General features: G+C 37.0%; 1 protein-coding gene across 6 annotated transcripts in view; it reads right to left on the bottom strand.

Annotated features, from left to right (window-relative positions):
* CNTN5 (contactin 5) overlaps positions 1–18,362 on the bottom strand; it is a 608,827-nt gene that overhangs the window by 416,289 nt on the left and 174,176 nt on the right. For 5 of the 6 annotated variants that reach the window (XM_054269695.1, XM_054269699.1, XM_054269694.1 and 2 more), the window contains one exon: positions 4,567–4,706. The exons of the other annotated variant lie outside the window; for it this stretch is intronic. The gene's annotated coding sequence lies outside the window, so the exon portion shown is untranslated. The remainder of the gene's footprint in view (positions 1–4,566; positions 4,707–18,362) is intronic. 6 annotated transcript variants of the gene reach the window in all.

Here is an 18,362-nt window from a genome sequence, read left to right on the forward strand (position 1 = left end):
ATTACAAAATTAAAATAAAGCAAACTGTCAGAACATAAAGTTGAAGACAAAGCAAATGGGTTCAAGATCAAAAGCCTTGAATATTCTAGTTATTTATATTCTAGTTATTTCTATTTCTAAGTAGGAAAGGGAAGAATCACTACTCATTTCAGGCCATAAAAATGATAACTTCCTCAGAACAGAGGCATGCTTTTTTCCAACTAGATATCAGTCATATAAGCCCCAAACCTCTTAAATCCTATTTTTAAATTAGTTCGTTTCTATTACACTGCTACCTATGGCTCTCCTGTCTGTATTGCTCTTCCCACCTTGAAAAGAAAGTTGTTACTCATGTGAGAAGATTCAGCTGCTAGCAAAGCAGGTGCTAAACTGCTATACTTTGCATCCAGCAGGCAAAACATTTTCTGCAAGATTGAAATTTGAGCCCTTAATGTATGAAACCAAAGGAAACCTTTTCTGATGAGAATAATTTTGTTCGAAATAGATTTGATGGCATTTTCTACCTCCAGCACTTGTAATTCTACAATCAAGGGAAAGCTATTCAGGTGACTTATATGTCCAATGCAGGCTTGAATGGCCCTAAGTTACAGAACCAATAGCTATGCATGGAAAGCCTAAGTCACTGGAGTATAGTTAGTAAACTTTAGTATTACTCTTAACATGATCTTTGCATTTGTATGGAAAAAGTATGATTTCTACAGGAACTTAAATGTAATTAAAAAATCCCAACCAAAAGTACTAGCTGTAATCTCAAAAATCTTTTTTGAACACACTAGATTAGGAATCAGTGGGAATAAGTAGATCCCTTTAGTTCTTCAAAGTTAAGTAGGTAAGATGCAATAGCAAGTTATCTCAAGAGCAGGATTCCCAGGCAGAATCTCTTTTAAAAATAATTTTTCTCCAATTTGATTGGTGAAACAATACATGTTCAAGGAGTCAAAATTTCTTTAATTAATATTTAAACACAAGCTCTTTTTTCATGGTAAAATTCACATAGTGTATGCAATTTAAAGCTTATTGGTTCTCAAAAAATTACGTGAAAGACAGAAATTCAAACAATCAGGATACAATTTAGAATTTTATGCTCAAAGAAATCATATTAAAATCATTAAATGATCAAGAGCCTGAACACCTTGATACTCACTGGTAGTAAGACTTTTTCCTTAGCACTCTGGAAGCTTGTGCAGCACAAAAGTAATCACAAAAAGAAAAAAAATCTCACTAAAAATGCTACATTTATCCCTTTTAGAGCCACAGCCATTTCTTTTTTAGTAAGGAGAGAGTTCCTGTGTGTAGCTTTACCTGGCTATATGTCAAGAAAACAGCCTTGTTTGATAGGGAGAACTGTCCCCATGGAACATGAACTGGCAGAAGACCAGAGTCAGTAAGGAAAATTCAAAATCAGCTGCAGCAGAGCAGCAACCTAAAGTATCAATTTTCAAAATAATTGAGTCATTATTTAACACATGGACTACTCAATAATACTTTTTTTTTCCCCCTGAATAAATTATAATAACCATTAGAAGTGAATTCAGTAAACAGTCTTTTTCACCCATAGTTTTGAGCGAGTAGAATTTCTGGCAGGTACTCAAACAGGTCACCATGAGTAGGATAATGTGGCAATCTGTTATCATTAGCTCTGTTGGAAAGGTTCCGAACACACTAGAGAGAATTAAATGACCTGGAAAACTCAGTCTATGGAAAAGTCTATTGTACTCATCTCCTTTATTTCCACCTCTATGCATCACTGGAACAGTGGAACAGCAAGATTTGCAGTGGTGACAAAGATAAAGGTCATTTTTCAGTTTCTCTTTCATCCAGCATGAACCATTTAGGGACTGTTAAATTCTACACATTCAGAAAATGACTATTTTCTGTCAGGTCCTTCTGCTCTCTTGGTGCGTTAGTCTATTGAAATCTTCACATTTGGAAGACATTGCAGATTTGTGTTTTAAAAATCACTGCTACTTTTGTTCCGGACCATCATTGTTACAAGTGTCAGAATTTCAGATCATGCAAAAATAACAATGTATAACCCCCCTACATAGCCCATTTTAGCAACTGTTTTTCCTAACCAGTGTTATTTTTTCCAGCAAAACTTGAAAGAAAGAGCAGTTCTTAACAGCTCTATTAAATCAAATCACCATGCCAAGATCCAAATGGTCAAGATAAATACTATAAAGAGAATGACAGCTGATTCAAAAACATGCATCAGAGGCATTTCTATTGTTCATATTAACTTTGTTGCTCTTTTCCATTTATTTGAGTGGTTAACTTTAAACAAAGAATGCAACTTTGATGTGCATCAGCTCTACTGATTTAACAGTTTTGTATGCAAACCTCATTCCTGGGAAATCCAACTAAAGGTATATCCACATCAATGAAAGAAAATAAACAGGGAATCAGCAGAATCTTAGGCAAAATGAAAGAAATCTTTTGCATTTTGGGAAAGGGGAGATGAACATATGCCTTGACCTCAAAGTTGAGAAAAAAATTCAAGGGACTGTAGGCAGGGAAGTTCAGGGTTTTCCCTAAATCTGCTTTGTTTCACACTATATACTTACTGAGCGGCTGAGGACATGGACTACCAAATATATGATTTTGACTGCATATTCTTCACCGGTAAATAAGCAGATCCTGCTTAGGCATAAAATTACACCAAATCTTTCCTCTTTATAGAAACGTAACAAATTCACTGGAAATTTATCTTATTTTTTCAGTAGGAATTTCTGTATTTGAACATTTTATCATTTATGACAAATGATTATGACATGGATTTAAGAAACAGACACAAGACTCAGTTCTATTCTGTTGTAACAGAGGATGAATTTAACATCTCACACAAAGGCTGACAGGTCAGAAGTTGGTTCTGTCACTTGATATTATAGATTAACGTAGAAAGAATATCTACATAAATGATCCTGAAATATTTGTCAAAACTTGACTATCATAAACTTCCAGTCTAAAGAGTAACAGAATTCTGGAATAGTATACACAATTATTTAGGCTATAAGAAATTGTTTTGAGAAACATAAATCTGTGGGAAATTATGTCTTTCACATATCATAAACAATTATATCTTTAACTTATCTTTTCTGTTCTTTAACAAGAAAGATAAGAGAATGATTTTTCATTTATCTCTTGGGAAAAAAAACCCTCTTCCCTTTTCTCTTCCCCTATCACTTTTTGCTCAAAACTATTAAAGGCATCTCTTAGATTACAGAAAGCCTACTTTGCGTGCATTCAGAACCAAAATATTTTTATATAACAAATATCTTTCAATAAATCTTCTACTCTTGTAACACTTGTACAAAAAAAAAATTTAAAAACCAACAAGTTAAAATTCACTTGCCAATCTTTCCTATGCTTTTAGTGCAATACATTTCCAATGGCAGGAAAAAGAGTTAAACTGTGTTTTTTTTAAAATGACACTGTGAATCTACTCATATCAAGTTCATCAGTTCTAATTCAGTTACGTCTCTTGGAGGTCACTGTCTCTCTCATTCATTACAAAGGCTTTCTGGTTCTTTGGTATGATTCTCAATCAGTTGGGTAGGCAGGTAAAACATCTGACATCCAACAGTGAACTATGAGCTTCCAAATATGTTTGCACAGCCACACATTACACTTTAGCAAGCTCTTTACCTTAACCCATTAATAAACCATAGTTTGAGGTTAAGAATAAAGTCTCAACTCAAAAATTAATTAGAGGTGTTATGAACTACATGTTCATGAGTCATTCAGCTATGAAATGATAAAGCACACCAGTTAACAGATAACCGCAGACATTTACTCCATCTTATTTCAATCTGTGGCTGTACTCATGATAAATTGAAATTGAATAACCATTGTTCATCTGTGTAGTGAATATCAGATTCAAATTACTCAAATCTGCAGCTGCTGCATCACAATGGTTTGTATCACAACAGGCTCTTGAGCAAAGCACTTTCTGTATTCACCTGCTTCATTAATACAAATTTGTGTTTATTCAGTACTCTAGCGAGTACTCTATTATACAAACCACTTAATATAAGCTGGAGAAACCGTAACTCCTAAAAGGGGCATTATCTGTGACCTTCGAGAGGTTTACCTTTGTGGAACTCACTTGTCATATCAGAGTCTTGCAGCAAATTCACCTATTCTAGACTTAGATCAAGCCCCACTGAAATACTTGAGAGATTAGACATGCAATATAGACTTTGTGACTCATCCACAGAGATTTCTAGAATCAATTATACAGAACTAAACATGACAGAAAAATTAGATTTCAAAATTAATTCAGTGCATTCAGGTAAAGAGTATACTGCACTGACGATTTTAAACACTTTCAAGGAGTGATAACCACTTTTAAAACAGAACCTTTTGCAAACCAATGGTGAAAAATAAAGTAATACCATCCATAAAACTAGATTGGGTTTTTAATCTCTGTTCCATTTGTGACCTTATTCAATTTAAATTGCTCATGAGAGCATCTGTGTTTGAATTGAACTTTAAAAACCAAATTAAAGGCAAAAATTAAAAACAATAAAGTTATCCCAAAAGCAGTTTTGTCTAAATATCCAGTACCTCAACTTTCCAATTGGCTGTACAGAAGTTATTCTTCAAAACAGAACTGATCTCCACAGATTAGTTACTGTATGAGTGAAAGCCGACGATGCTCAGGTGCTGTGCTGGATCCAACAGTATTAGGACTCCCTTTTCATAATCTGTGGGGGGAAAAAAATGTTACACGTGTGTAGAGCTGTTGTTGAAGTGTTAGATGTGTCAAACTTTCTTCTATTTGGACATATGTTCTTTTGACTCTCTATGTTTCATTACTTGCATATTACATGGCACGACAGTGCTGGTTGGCTGTATGAGTTTAATCTGAACTACCTGTCTTGCTTCAGAGTGGATACAGAATGTAAAAGTTTGTTTTATGCCATTTGGTGGGAAAAACACTCCTTATTTCTTGCAACAAGAACAAAAAAAACATTAAGGGAATTAAGAGAAATTAAGAATTCCTCTTTATTTGCTACCCCTTAAGAAAAGACAGTGCTGGGAAGAACGCAAAATGTACAAGTTCACATTATTAGCCTCCTATGTTCAGGTAGACTCATCTATAATGGAAGGAATATAAAACAATTTTGGTTGTTTGAATTTAAACCAGCTCATGAGCATTCTTGTAAAGATGTTTTCTCACAGGAATTTTTTTAGTGACCTTTTTCAAATAGCATCCAATTATGACTTTGTTCAAGTACATTTTCAAGGTACTCATTCGAAAATACGCTAGAGGCATGTGTCTCCATTTACCTTATTATCCTAAAAAAATAGAGCATGACTTTCTTAAAATAATTATTGTTTGAACTATTCAATCATTAAGTTAAATTGACAACAGAGAAATCACAGCACCTAATAAATTTGAACAATTGTTAGCAACTTCCATTAAGAAAGCAAAAAAACCCCTTACCTCTCCCCCTCAAAAATCACCTAAGCAAAAAACCTGCAAAAATCCTAAAGGAAACCTCCCGAAAGACCCAAACAAAAAAACCCTAAAACTCAAACAAAAAACTACTGTTGTGGTGTTCATGGGCATTTAGATTAATTTTCACATAAAGGCTAAAACTCAGTCTTTTTTGTCAAAAACTGTTTATTAACTAAGCAACACAATTGTATTATGTTAAAGCTTTTCCTTTTTTCATTTTCTTGTATTCAATCTGATTAAGTTTTTAAATGCTTCTTCCCTTGACTTTTTCATTATTTCTTCTTGTCTAAAGGAATCATGGGGAATGTCTTTATGTTCTGGTTAACTGTCTACTTCACCTATTGTCCTGGGAAACTAGCAGCAGCTTGAAGTACATCTATTAAATAGTTTTTGCCCCCCTCAAACCACAGCAACCAAATAAATAGCCAACTAAGGGTCCTAGTTATAGCTCTTTATGTGACTGGCAGGAAATGTATTAGATGTCCAAATTTCTTCTACCAAAACACTGTGGTAGAACTGACTATCAGTTTCATAGCTAATTCACATAAGAATTATGAACAATCTTCCCTCATTCTATTAGCTTTGGAGTTTGAATTAAAAATTTTACCTAGACCTTGCCTTTGGAAAGGCACTGAATTCAGGGACTGGAGAATAGATTTGACTTACATTGCATATTTTGAAACAAACAAACAAACAAACAGTATAAGGGAGAAAATCTGCTGCCGTTCCTATTAATATTCTTGAAGCCCAGCCTGGAGGATAAGAATTTACTTAGGTGATATTACAGCTCTGCCTTGTACTGCTTGAATGATTCAAAGCTGCATCTGCAGTCCAGAAACCATTTAGATCTATGAAGCAAAGGAAGGCAATCTGCTCATCCTTCTTTTAGAGTTGGTTCACCTTGCAGAAAACAGTGAAATTTTATAAAGACTATGAAGACAAAATTAATTCCCATCAATTTCCATCTCTGACAGAAGCACTTCTGCACAACCATGCTTTATTTCATTTGACTACTCCATGAGCTTCTCCATTCAGCGCCTGGATATTGACGACCTCAGCCCTGAAGCATTTAGCTAAAAGTTAGAAAAAGCCCTAGATACTTCTCTGAGTGGAATGGATCCTATACCCTAGTGAATAAGATGTTGCTACAGCTACCAGCATGCCATGATCTTTGTACAAATTTTCAAGGCTATAAGACAGCCATGTTTACTTTGTCTGATCTTCTCTTACCTTGCTAAACTTTGTTATGAGCTCTATGCTATAGCTGTAACAGCAATTTTTGACATTTAAAAGAAACTAGGTCTTATTTAATTTTGCTTTTGCTTATCTTCCTATGGTAAAATTTTCATTTATGTGGTAGTAACACGTAGTTTTTCTGTATAGAATCTGGTATTTATGACTGTAACATAGCAACATAGCATAGAGGAATATGGTTGTGGTATGGAGAAACAGACCTTGAATGGTGGGACACAGGATGCAATGCAGAGAGGGTAATAAGAAATAGGATACAAGCTGATGTTCCAGACCCAATGGCGATAAGCACCCTACTAATGATCAGCTAAGGTAGTATAGACCTGCAGAAATCACTTTTAAATGCATCAAAGAGAAAAAAAGCACATGACTAACATATGTAAAGTATGCCATAATTAATAATTACAGAAGCATAGATGAAAAATAGTGATAAATAGCAAGTTATGAGAAAGTTGGCAAACATAGAAAAACTCCTTATGTGAGTCTAAGATGAGGAAGAAAGCACCCACAAAGTTATATTAAACAGCTGCGGCCTCTCCCCATGCTGAAGACAACCTTTAAATCCATGTGTTGGGAAATCAAACTTAATAGGATAAAAATGTTATCAAGATTGTGTATAAGGAAATTTCAACTTCATCTGTGATGTTATAATTTTTGTTATTTTAAATTTCTTTCTTTTTTTTTCTATTTATCTGTAAAAATAGGTACTGAGCTAAAAAGGAATCTTCAAGAGACAGTTAGGATTTAAATTACACTAACAATAAACTACTGAATCTACATAAAAGATGTGTTTCTTTTTTTGACCATAAAAATTATGCTTTTTCACAGCACATTTTGAAACTCATTCCTAGATATTATTAAGCTGATCAATGATTTGCCTGCAAAGCTTGTGGCTACACCTGGAAAAGAAAGACATTGCTCTTAAGAATATTTTAATTTCATTCTAATAATTTTATATTTTTTATTTTGTAATGGAAATTAAAAGCAAATATACAAATTGCCTTTTGACAATAATAATGACAAATCCCTCCTCTTTGTACAGTTCAGAATTAACTTTTTTGTTTCCTTGTATTACTTTCTCTTTTATAAGTTACAGAGGTACATATCCATGACCTGGTTTGAGTGTGTGTCTATAATATAAGCTAGCATTTTGTGTCCATCTGTATCCATATGCATTTATTTTTTTATTTATTTAGTTTTAGGCTGATTTAACATGAATTAACAGGAATAATGATTTTTAAACTACTAATGGTCACAGGTTTCATTTTAAAAAACTTCTTTTGTTATGAAAATAAATATAAATCTGTGTTACTTTCAGCTGTGAACTCAATGTTAAAAATATAATTTGGAAAGAAATGTTCCACAGTTACATGGAAGCATGATGCATTAAAAGGAAAAGAATCACAATTTATTCAAACATTTTATTAGATATAAACATCTGCAGATCACTGAATTCCACAGAAGGTGGGCTAGCCATTAGGTTTCAGCAACTGAAAGAAACAATAAATCACAGCTTTTACTTTTACAGCCCATTACACACAAAGGTCTAAAACCTTTCTATTTGCAAGCCTCAGAGTACTCCAGCTGCAGAGTCTTTAACTTTCCAACTTTCTGTGACTAATAGATGTTATACTGTAGAATGAACAGGAAATTAGAGTGGAGAGAGGTGTAAAATCAGTATCCTTAGAAAGGTTGTGCAGGAGGGATGTGAAGAATAGCTCACTGTAGGGCTACGCTGTCTCCCAGTGATCCTCAGACAAGACAGATTACATTCTTGTTAATGACCATTTAAGAATCAGTGGATTTCTATATGTTAGAAAGGAGAAGCAGTTATAAAGCTATTAAATATTGTGGAAGGGCAAGGTAGGAGAGGCAAATAGAGAGGCAATAGATTCAGCAAGAAATTTCGTTGAGACCTGCTGTAGTTGGAAAAAAAATAGTTTGAGTTGTATAGATCTTTCTCCTGCTTTTGACTTCACACAGGAAAGTTATGCCCTTTTAAAATTTCATTCTGTGTTGAAGGGTAAATTCTTTATTTTTCATTAAAATATCCTTTCAATTGACTTGCCCTTCAGAATTTATTAAACAAATTGCAGCCGTCAGTGGCCTTAAAATAATGTCCGTCCGGCTAGCAGGGCGGCCAGAGGGCTGCTGCAGCGATGGGGAGCCAACCCCGGTGGCAGGGCCCCAGGGTTGCTCCTATGGATGCCCCTTGGCGGCAGTGGCTTTGGGCTGCGTCCGTGTGGACGAGATTATGCTGAGTCCAATACCAAGCTGCAAGGAATGACGAGACAAGAGACGGACACTCTCTGGGGACGGTCAGGTTTATTGCCTAGATGGAGGCCAGCCAGAGAGTGACAATCTGGCTTGCACCTAACATAATTCCAACACGGAGTGACCACGAACAACGAGTGCAACAGAGTTATAATGGGGGGAGGAATCCAGGGGAGGGGTTCAACCAGAACCAATCCAGGGCATAGAGGGAGTGAACTTATGATAATAGACAGTAAAGGGAGACCAATCAATAGATAATAAAGAAGGGGCTCCGGTCCCACAGCCAATCATAACTCCCAAAGTGAGGAACCTTCTAGAAAATTAGGTGGAGTAGGGAGTGACTGGCAGGGCCCAGGGTGGGAGGAGTATGCTCTATATAAGGAAACAAAGGGAGGGGAACTGGGAGTTAAGCAGGGGAGTGACATAACTCAAGGCGGGAGCAACCAAGACAACAGAATGACTGGCAACACAGTGGCGGGAAAAGCAGTTGAGGGCAGAACCATTACACAAAATGGGGGAGCAATTAAACAAACTAACCTAGCACACTTCAACAACAAATCTACTATTTCTGATGTAGCACTGTTCGGAAAAATAGTTACCTCCTTCTCACATGTCTATTCAATAATTCTACCTTTTTTCTTGAAGTGACCAAATCAGATCTTTCTCCCACTCAGTTTAGCCCTTTTTCCTGCTGTGTCAAATGGGCCCACAGCCCCTAGCCACTTTGAAAACGTGTCACGGCATCATCGGCTGCATGGAAAAAAAGATTTTCTAAGAAATGCAATACCTCCCACATTTAACTAGGGGAAACTCCAGGCTCCCTCAGACAGATGAAGCAGCTTTCACTATCTGTGTCTGTATTACAGGAAAGAGGTTCCTGCTGTGCAACCAGACTACCTGGTGACTGCAAGGCAGACGGCACCATCCTCAGCAAACACAGTTTTGATAAGATCAAAGACTACTGCGTTCCTAAATGTCCTCTGGGAGGCCTTGTACTGTAGGGTACACTGAAGAATAAGCTTGCTATAAAAAAATCCCAAGTATTTCTACTATGCCTTTGAGTTTCAATCCTGCTTTTGGAATCTTAGTGCAATGTTTCCCATTTAGAGTCTTTTTCTTCTGCTATTTTCTTCAATCTATTTCTGGTACTGTACAGTCTTGACGGGTGAAGTTTTCAGACCATGTAGATGTACCAGATATATCTTAATGGCAAGAAATTCTTCCTCAGAGTCCTTATCAAATACTCTGTCCATTGCTGGTCATATAAAATAGAGTTTAAGCACATAAAACTACTCCACGAGTTGGCTATTTCTCCCATCTCACATTATCCTTGAATCCTTGAAATTCTGCTGCTTTGAATAAACCCATAGAGAAATCAAATGTAACACAGGACAGGGTTTCTATTGGTTTAGTTGGAAGTGTGAAAGCATTTCTGTCCTTGTGTGATGGGCAACAGTCTGGTCAGCCCCAAGGGAAGCTGTGTCTAATTCTGAACTTAAATTTAGAATAAAAATATTCCACTTAGAAAACAAACGTCAAATCCTGAAGTGATGAGAAATTATTTACTCGCACAAGGGAATGATAGGTACCACATAGTCCTCAACCCTGTCTTTCGTGGACTTCTCCAGTTGGAAAATTTTCAGAAAGCCTGTGAATCTAGGAATTTATTTTAAATATATGCACATATCTCAGTAATTTCAAAACAATAGTTTCATAATACATTTTTAATCTGTTTGACAGAAGTAGAGATCATTTTTCAAGTTCTTAAATACGTAGCAACATGTCCATCTTTACATTCAAATGATATATTGATAATCACAAGTAATTTTGTACTGACTACTTCCATCCACAAACTTCATGAACAGCAAGATGGTATCCCAGAATAGTCCTTCTTGCCTCACTTGCATTATAATTACAATAATAATGGTATCTGTAATATCTGTAACACCCTCAACTGGTGCTGTCTGCAGTGTACCATGATTTTTTTCACAATAGAAATTAAAGTCCATTTTTCAGAAAGAAAACCGTGGAGACATGAATTAGTAAGTTAAAGGTCACCAAGAACTGATGCCAATAAATATGAGGTTTTTAATTGTCATTTCCATTAAACTATAGAGCTCAGTATTGGAAGAACTCAATTTCTTAGATGCAGATTTTGAAAGAACAAAATTATATGACAGAAGATAATTGTTAGCTGTACAGATGAAACTTTGAGGACACACACTCAGCTCCTAAAGATCATTTACAAATATTGTAAATGGCATAATATTTGACTTCTGTTTTCTGTTTCTCTAACATCAGGAGATGTAGAAGGTGAGCAACACATTGCTGCATGATTTACTTGGGGATTTTACTGAGTCACAACTAATACTAATATAACTTTGTGATGCAAGCAGCCAAAAAGTTAGAAAGTGGAAAAGTACTAACATAGAAAATTCCTGCTGGTATCGAAGCCATGAGCCCAGGAACTGGATCCTGGAACAAGAAACATACTGAAAAAGTGCAGCTGGCCTCTTTAAAAGTACAGGTGAGGAGCCTGGAAAGTGGTGACCTCCTGTGATACCATCAGTAAGTGCAAACCTCAAGAAACTGCAACTTAGTCTCTGCAAAAGTGGAAGCAGTCGTGGAAAACAAAATTGGGCTGGACAAACAGAAACATCACAAATTTTGGTGGTCTGGATGAAAAATAGACATCAACAACATTTACTGGCTGATCAAAATGGTGTGTTCTACACCCTTTTATATCTCTACAATAGATAAAGAACTTAATTTTTATCCAAAATAGAGCTTCTATCTCCCTGAGAACTTCCCATGCTGTACATATTTTTAATTTTCTGAACAAGTTGAAATCTACACAAACTTTCTACAAGATCTTAGACTCTCACTGAGAACAACTGGCTAACTCCAGAGTCCATGATGGCAATCATTTTTGAAGTCAGACTTGTTTAAGGTGTTGGTTGCTGCTTTGGACCCACTTTTGGAGTGGTTTCATTTGGTCCTTAACAGCTCTGGCATGGCTGGATCTCTCTTGGTGACTGGTTTGTCCTATACTTTAACATGATTTGGCCCATTCTGATACCTAATTCACTCAAAACTGGTAATTTACATCCATATAAGTAATATGTCATCTTATATTGCTGAGAAGTTGCTTCAGTAATGAAAAACTCACAATAACCTATATTAATTATTGGAAATTTTTGTATTGATTGTTTCTATATGATTGATTGCTAATGCTATTGATTGTTGCCATACTATTGCTTGTTAATTTATTATTGATATCTGATAGTGATTTTTAATTGTTATATATATTCACTTTATTGATCCTTTTTACATTTGCTAGTGATGATGGCTGTGGTAGGATTCTTGCTGGTGTTGATTTTTGTAGTATTTTTGATACTCTGTAATAATGTAGAGAAATTTTAAGGAATTAAAAGCTTCCATCTTCTTGCGTATCACAGAATCCTACAAACCCCTTCGGCAATTTCTGTGCATGCACAAGCTGTGTAACCCTGGCACTGCTATTGAGTTTAATCTCACCTTTTTTTCCTGCATATTGTCTTGTCATAGTGCAGTCTTCTCCAAGGGATCTGTCATGCAACTAAGCTTCTTCCAACACAGTAAAACATAGGTATATTGATGGGAGAAGGAAACTGTGAGGGACTTCCTTGCCCAAACCTGTTTTCCAACTCCACTCCAACAGGATCTTCATGTTTACATATGGGGCCACCTTTCTACCACACATGATGTTTCTGCTGGCTCTGCTGCTGCATCACTGTTAGTAAAATAATATCCTTTAGAAACAAGCTCACTGGTGGTCAGTGCAAGTACTCAGCTCATGGTGAACTCCTCTGAGCTCAACTTCTGATGCATCTGTTTGCTCAGATTCCTTTTAGTTGTGGAAAGATACTTGTTTTCAAATCTAACCAACAGGATGTTTTCTTTCAACTTTGTAGCCACAGATGATTATTCTTGGATATTTATCACTTTCTAAGAGGAAAGACAGAATTATGACTAATTCTGTCCCTCTTCTTTTTGACTCATAATGCACACAATAATGTGGATCAGTGTGCAGTGAAGATTGACTCAAGTCTTATTTTTCAGAAGACCTGGTATATAGCCATAGTCTAGCAAAGTGAGTCAGATTCCATCTGGTCTTGTTTGTAATGCTTCCAGTATGTATAACATAATAACACTAACATAAATCTCTTACTATATAAAACAAGCAATCCTAAAAAGTTTTATAAACATTTTCAATCAACAGACCTTGTGAAGGCTATTTGCAGATAGGAAAATCAAAGAACCATATTTTTCAAGTCAGCATTAAAAAAGAAAAAACAAAAAGCTTGAAATCATCTAGGGATGATCATCTAAGATATTGACTTTGAAATGCTCTAATACTATCCTAATTGTTGAATCTGTCAAGTACCTGCACGTCTCCTCACCTTTAAGTGCTGTTCTTTCTGTTGAACACCACTCAGAACAAAACTCCATGGTAGGTAACAAAAGGAAGACACCCAAACTTTGTGCAGCTGCTTGCAGATTTGGACCTTCTGAGTGATTTTCTCAAAGTCAAACAGTGAGCCTCTGTCTAAACAGTAAAAGAAATTAAGTCTCCTGCCTGTCACTTTACTTTGGAAACATGCTGCTTCTCATTCTCTCATTCTCCTTTCATTAGAAAAGAGTGGTCTATTAAAGCAGCAAGGAAAATAGCATTACTTAATAAGTCAATACAAGAGAATAGGTAATGCAGGAGTAAAGATCTGACAATACACAGTACCTGTAACTGAAAAATACTAAAGACAAAAGATGACTGAACTATTCTCTCATGCAGACAAAGGTACTGAGAGGCAGCACCATGATAACTGGAGAGTGAGGGGGACTCAGTGACTAAACAGTGGCCTCAGTGGCTTTGCCATGTCATTCAGAGCATTTTCTAACCAAGCCAGGATGAAAGTAAGTTACACTGGAAAATGACACATAGATGTGACAATTCTGTGCAAATTAAGTATAGGTGGAGCAAATGAGAAAAAGGCCAGAGATACATTTTAGGGCTCGTCATACAAGAATTTAATGAAGAATATATCTCTTTGTTTACTAAGTGTATGATCAGGGGGCAGATACATACTTTGAACATTTCAAACATAGGAAAATTCCTTTTTAAATATATCAATTTAGTTAAAGTCAAGTTGAAATCATGATAGAAAAAGTGTGATTTGGAACAGATGCCAGATTTAGAACTACAAGGGAAGAATACTAAAGGCATTAATTTTTACTGAAAGCATTATTCCAACATGCGTAAGTGTCCTCCTGCCAACATCGCTTTCATTGCTCCCATAATGTGAGTCCTGACTGGGCTAAAGACTAAAGGTCTCTCCATCACCTCAAGACTATTAAATGCCCACAATTGTCCTCTTGCTCTCTTTCTCACATTGCTCTGTGCCTCAAATCACAGTTAGTTTTCAGCTAGTGCAACACTGTCCCACAGAACCCACAAGATCTTTGTTCATCCTCATTCCCAGGGGCTCTGAACACCTTCCTTTTTGCCTTCCTTCTCTTCCTCCATTTCCCCTTCCCCTTGCTTCTCTTCATCAACCTTAGAAATTCATCTATGTTAGAGGTTAAAGTAAAATGGAGGGAGGGGGACATGGCTACATCTGGAAAAATTATAGATTCAGATGAAGGTGCCTGACTTAGCTAATCACATACCAACACCTTAATGTGTTTCCTGCGCTTTAATAATTTTCTTTTTCATTCTCTCAATGGTTTCCAAACAAATATTGCTCTTCCTCTTAGTGTTGGAACTCTTAAATATTAAGAGTTGCTTTGATATGTTATTGAAAAAGCCATCAGGTTATTGGTGCATGGAGAAATATTATCAAGTAAAGATCTCTCCACCTCATCTTGTTACACAAGTCCTAGCAATATTTCTAATATTAATCTTTTAACAACACACAGACTGCTCATGGAACTACAGACTATTCAGCCTTACCTTAGTTCCTGGGAAGGTTATGGATTAGCTAATGCTGGATACTATTTCCAGGCACATGAAGGACAAGAAAATCATCAGGAATAGTCAGCATAGCTTCCCGAAAGGGAGGTCATGCTTGACCAGCTTGATAAACTTGTACGATGAAATGACTGACCTTGCAGAAGTGAGGAGAGCAGTGGCAATTTTCTACCTGTACTTCAGTAACACATTCACAGCCTCATAGATAAGGTGCTTATGTATGGGCTGGATGAAAAGACTTTGGGATGAAATAAAAACTGACAGAATGGCCAGACCATTGTGGTGGTGATCTCTGGTACAATATTTAATTGGAGGCCAAGGACTGGTGGTGTACTCCAGGGGTCAATACTGTGTCCAGTCCATTTTAATACTTCAATTAATGATTGTATGATAATATTCTCATCAAGTTTGCAAGTGACACAGGAAGAATGGCTGTTATACCACAGGGTCATAGAATATCCTGAGTTGGAAGGGACCCATAAGGATCATCGAAATCCAATTCTACACCCTGCACAGGACAGGCTAAGAATCACAGCATGTGCCTGAGAGTATTGTCCAAACACTTTTTGATCTCTGTCAGTCTTGATGATGTGACCACATTCCTTGGGAACCATCTCTAGTGCCCAGCCACCCTCTGAGTGACGAAGAATCTTTTCTGAATATTGAAACTAAACCTCCCCAGAGGCACAATTTCATGCTGTTCCCTTAGATCCTATCACTGAACACCAGAGAACAGATCAGTGCCTGCTTCTCCACTTCCCCTCTTGAGGAAGCCGCAGACTGTGGTGAAGTCTCCTCTCAAACTCATCTTCTCTTCATGAAAATGCATATAAGATTATTTTCTGAATTAAGTGAATATTTTTTTATTCGGAAGGAGAAGTATTTTTCTTTTAAACAAAGAAAACTACCATACACCAGAAACAATATTACTTTCAAATTGTACTTCCTTGGCAGTGAGGGCACTGGGCATGCACGAAGTCTTCGGAGGGGACGTGTCCAGGAGAGCGGACAACAATCAAGGCAGTGAAAGATTCAACTTATGACTTCTTTTTGGATTTTGCACAAAATTTTTGCGCTGTTGCTCCTAGCATTCCTTGAAAAGGCCTGGAGTAATAAATATCTTTAAAAATTATCAGATAAGTTAGAAACATTATGAAGAAAAGATTGTAGCAGCATGTATCCTACTCAAGAAGTGAGTGAAATAAAGAAAATTGCATGATCCTGTTCCCTGCCAGTATACTCAGGTATGCACCAGCAATTTCCCTGAGTTACAGGACAAAGCACATAGGCATATTTTTTTGGCTCACTTATGCCTAAAAAAGGATTTCAGGCCAGAACTGACCACAAACCAGATATCATTTTGCCTTGAGATTATTTTGGAGAAAAGAAAACACTGATTGTGATATCATCCTGAAATCACTAGACACATGTGTTATTAAAAATCCAGCAGAGGTAAAAACTATGAATTTTCAATGTAAAACTGTATTCATAAGCTTAACCTGTTTGATAAATGAGCTGTAATAGCACTCCTTGTCAATTATGTGCCATGTCTGTTTTTAAATTAGTTTACATTGCTGCATTAGCAAATGAAATAAAAATTATACTGGGTTTGCGCTTTCATGCATGGAACAAATGTGTCGTATAGATACAAAAATCCAGTTAAAAATAAATAATTATTATTATTGTTTTTATTATTACCGTCCTTTACTGTATTCAGGCTTTTTTTCTTAAATCAGTCCAAAGGGTAAAAATCAGAAAAATAATGTGTTGAGATAAAGACAGTTTAATAGGTTAAAAAAAAAATTGTGCAAGCAAGAAAAGCAAAAGAAGGAACTCATTCACCACATCTCATGAACAGGTGGGCAGACACCTCCAGGACAACCAGGGTTCCACTGTGCTTAACAGTAACTCAGGAAGACAAACTTCATCACTCTCAATGCCCTCCCCTCCCTCCTCCTTCCCCCAGCTCTACATGCTGAGCATGATGCCATATGACATGGAATATCCTTTGTGTCAGTTGTTGTCAGCTCTCCTGGATGTGTCCCCTCCAAAGACTTCGTGCATGCCCAGTGCCCTCACTGCCAAAGCAGTACAAGAAATAGAAGAATCCTTGAATCTGTGTTAGCTCTGCTCAGCAATAACTAAAACCTGTGTTATCAACACTGTTTTCACTACAGGTTCAAAACACAGCCCAGCACTGGCTACAATGAAGAAATTAATTCTATCTTGACAAAAAAAAAAAAAACAGTACAGTTAGCCCAGAATATTTTTTTCAGTCTTCCCTAGGTTTAGCAAAGAAGTAAGGAGAAATTTACAGTAGGAAATCATTCAGCACAGTATGATAAGATCAGTATATCTAAGTGTTAAATCAGTTCCCTACAAGACACATACTGCCCATGGGGTAGTCTGTACTGAACATTCATAGAATCACAGAATGGTTTGAGTTGTAAGGGACCTTAAAGATCACCCAATTCCAACCCATCTGCCATAGGCAGGGATGCAACTCACTAGATCAGGTTGTCCAGAGCTCTGTCAAGCCTGGCCTTGAACACTTCCAAGAATCAGGCATCCATCACCTCTTTGGACAACCTGTTCCAGTGCTTTACACCTTCTGAGTTAAGAATTTCTTCCTAACATCTAATCTAAACCTGCGTTCCTTCAGTTTAAAATCAGTTTCAGGAGCAGGAGAGCCTGTGCTGCACTGTTCTTGAAATATGTTTAGTACATACCAAAACCACACTAGATCTAGTATAAACACAAAGAAAGAAGGTCAAGGTACTTACATCAAAACGTCACTATCCTTTGAATCAAAATGCCTTCCTTCCTTCCTTCCTTCCTTCCTTCCTTCCTTCCTTCCTTCCTTCCTTCCTTCCTTCCTTCCTTCCTTCCTTCCTTCCGCCACTTCCTTCCTTCCGCCACTTCCTTCCTTCTGCCACTTCCTTCCTTCCTTCCTTCCGCCACTTCCTTCCTTCCGCCACTTCCTTCCTTCCGCCACTTCCTTCCTTCCTTCCTTCCTTCCTTCCTTCCTTCCTTCCTTCCTTCTGCCACTTCCTTCCTTCCACCACTTCCTTCCTTCCTTCCACCACTTCCTTCCCTCCTTCCCTCCCTCCCTCCCTCCCTTCTTCCCTTCCTTCCTCCCTTCCTCCCTTCCTTCCCTCCTTCCTTCCTCCCTTCCTTCCCTCCTTCCTTCCTTCCTTCCTTCCTTCCTTCCTTCCTTCCTTCCTTCCTTCCTTCCTTCCTTCCTTCCTTCCTTCCTTCCTTCCTTCCTTCCCTCCTTCCCTCCTTCCTTTCCCCTCCCATTTTCCCTTCCCTTTTCCTCTCCTGAACAGGAAATGTCTCGTAATTGCTTGACATTTCACAAAAAAG

This window comes from Melozone crissalis, unplaced genomic scaffold (genome assembly GCF_028551555.1).
Source record: "Melozone crissalis strain CALT ecotype California unplaced genomic scaffold, PUWL_Pcris_2 ptg000008l_1, whole genome shotgun sequence".
NCBI lineage: Eukaryota > Metazoa > Chordata > Aves > Passeriformes > Passerellidae > Melozone > Melozone crissalis.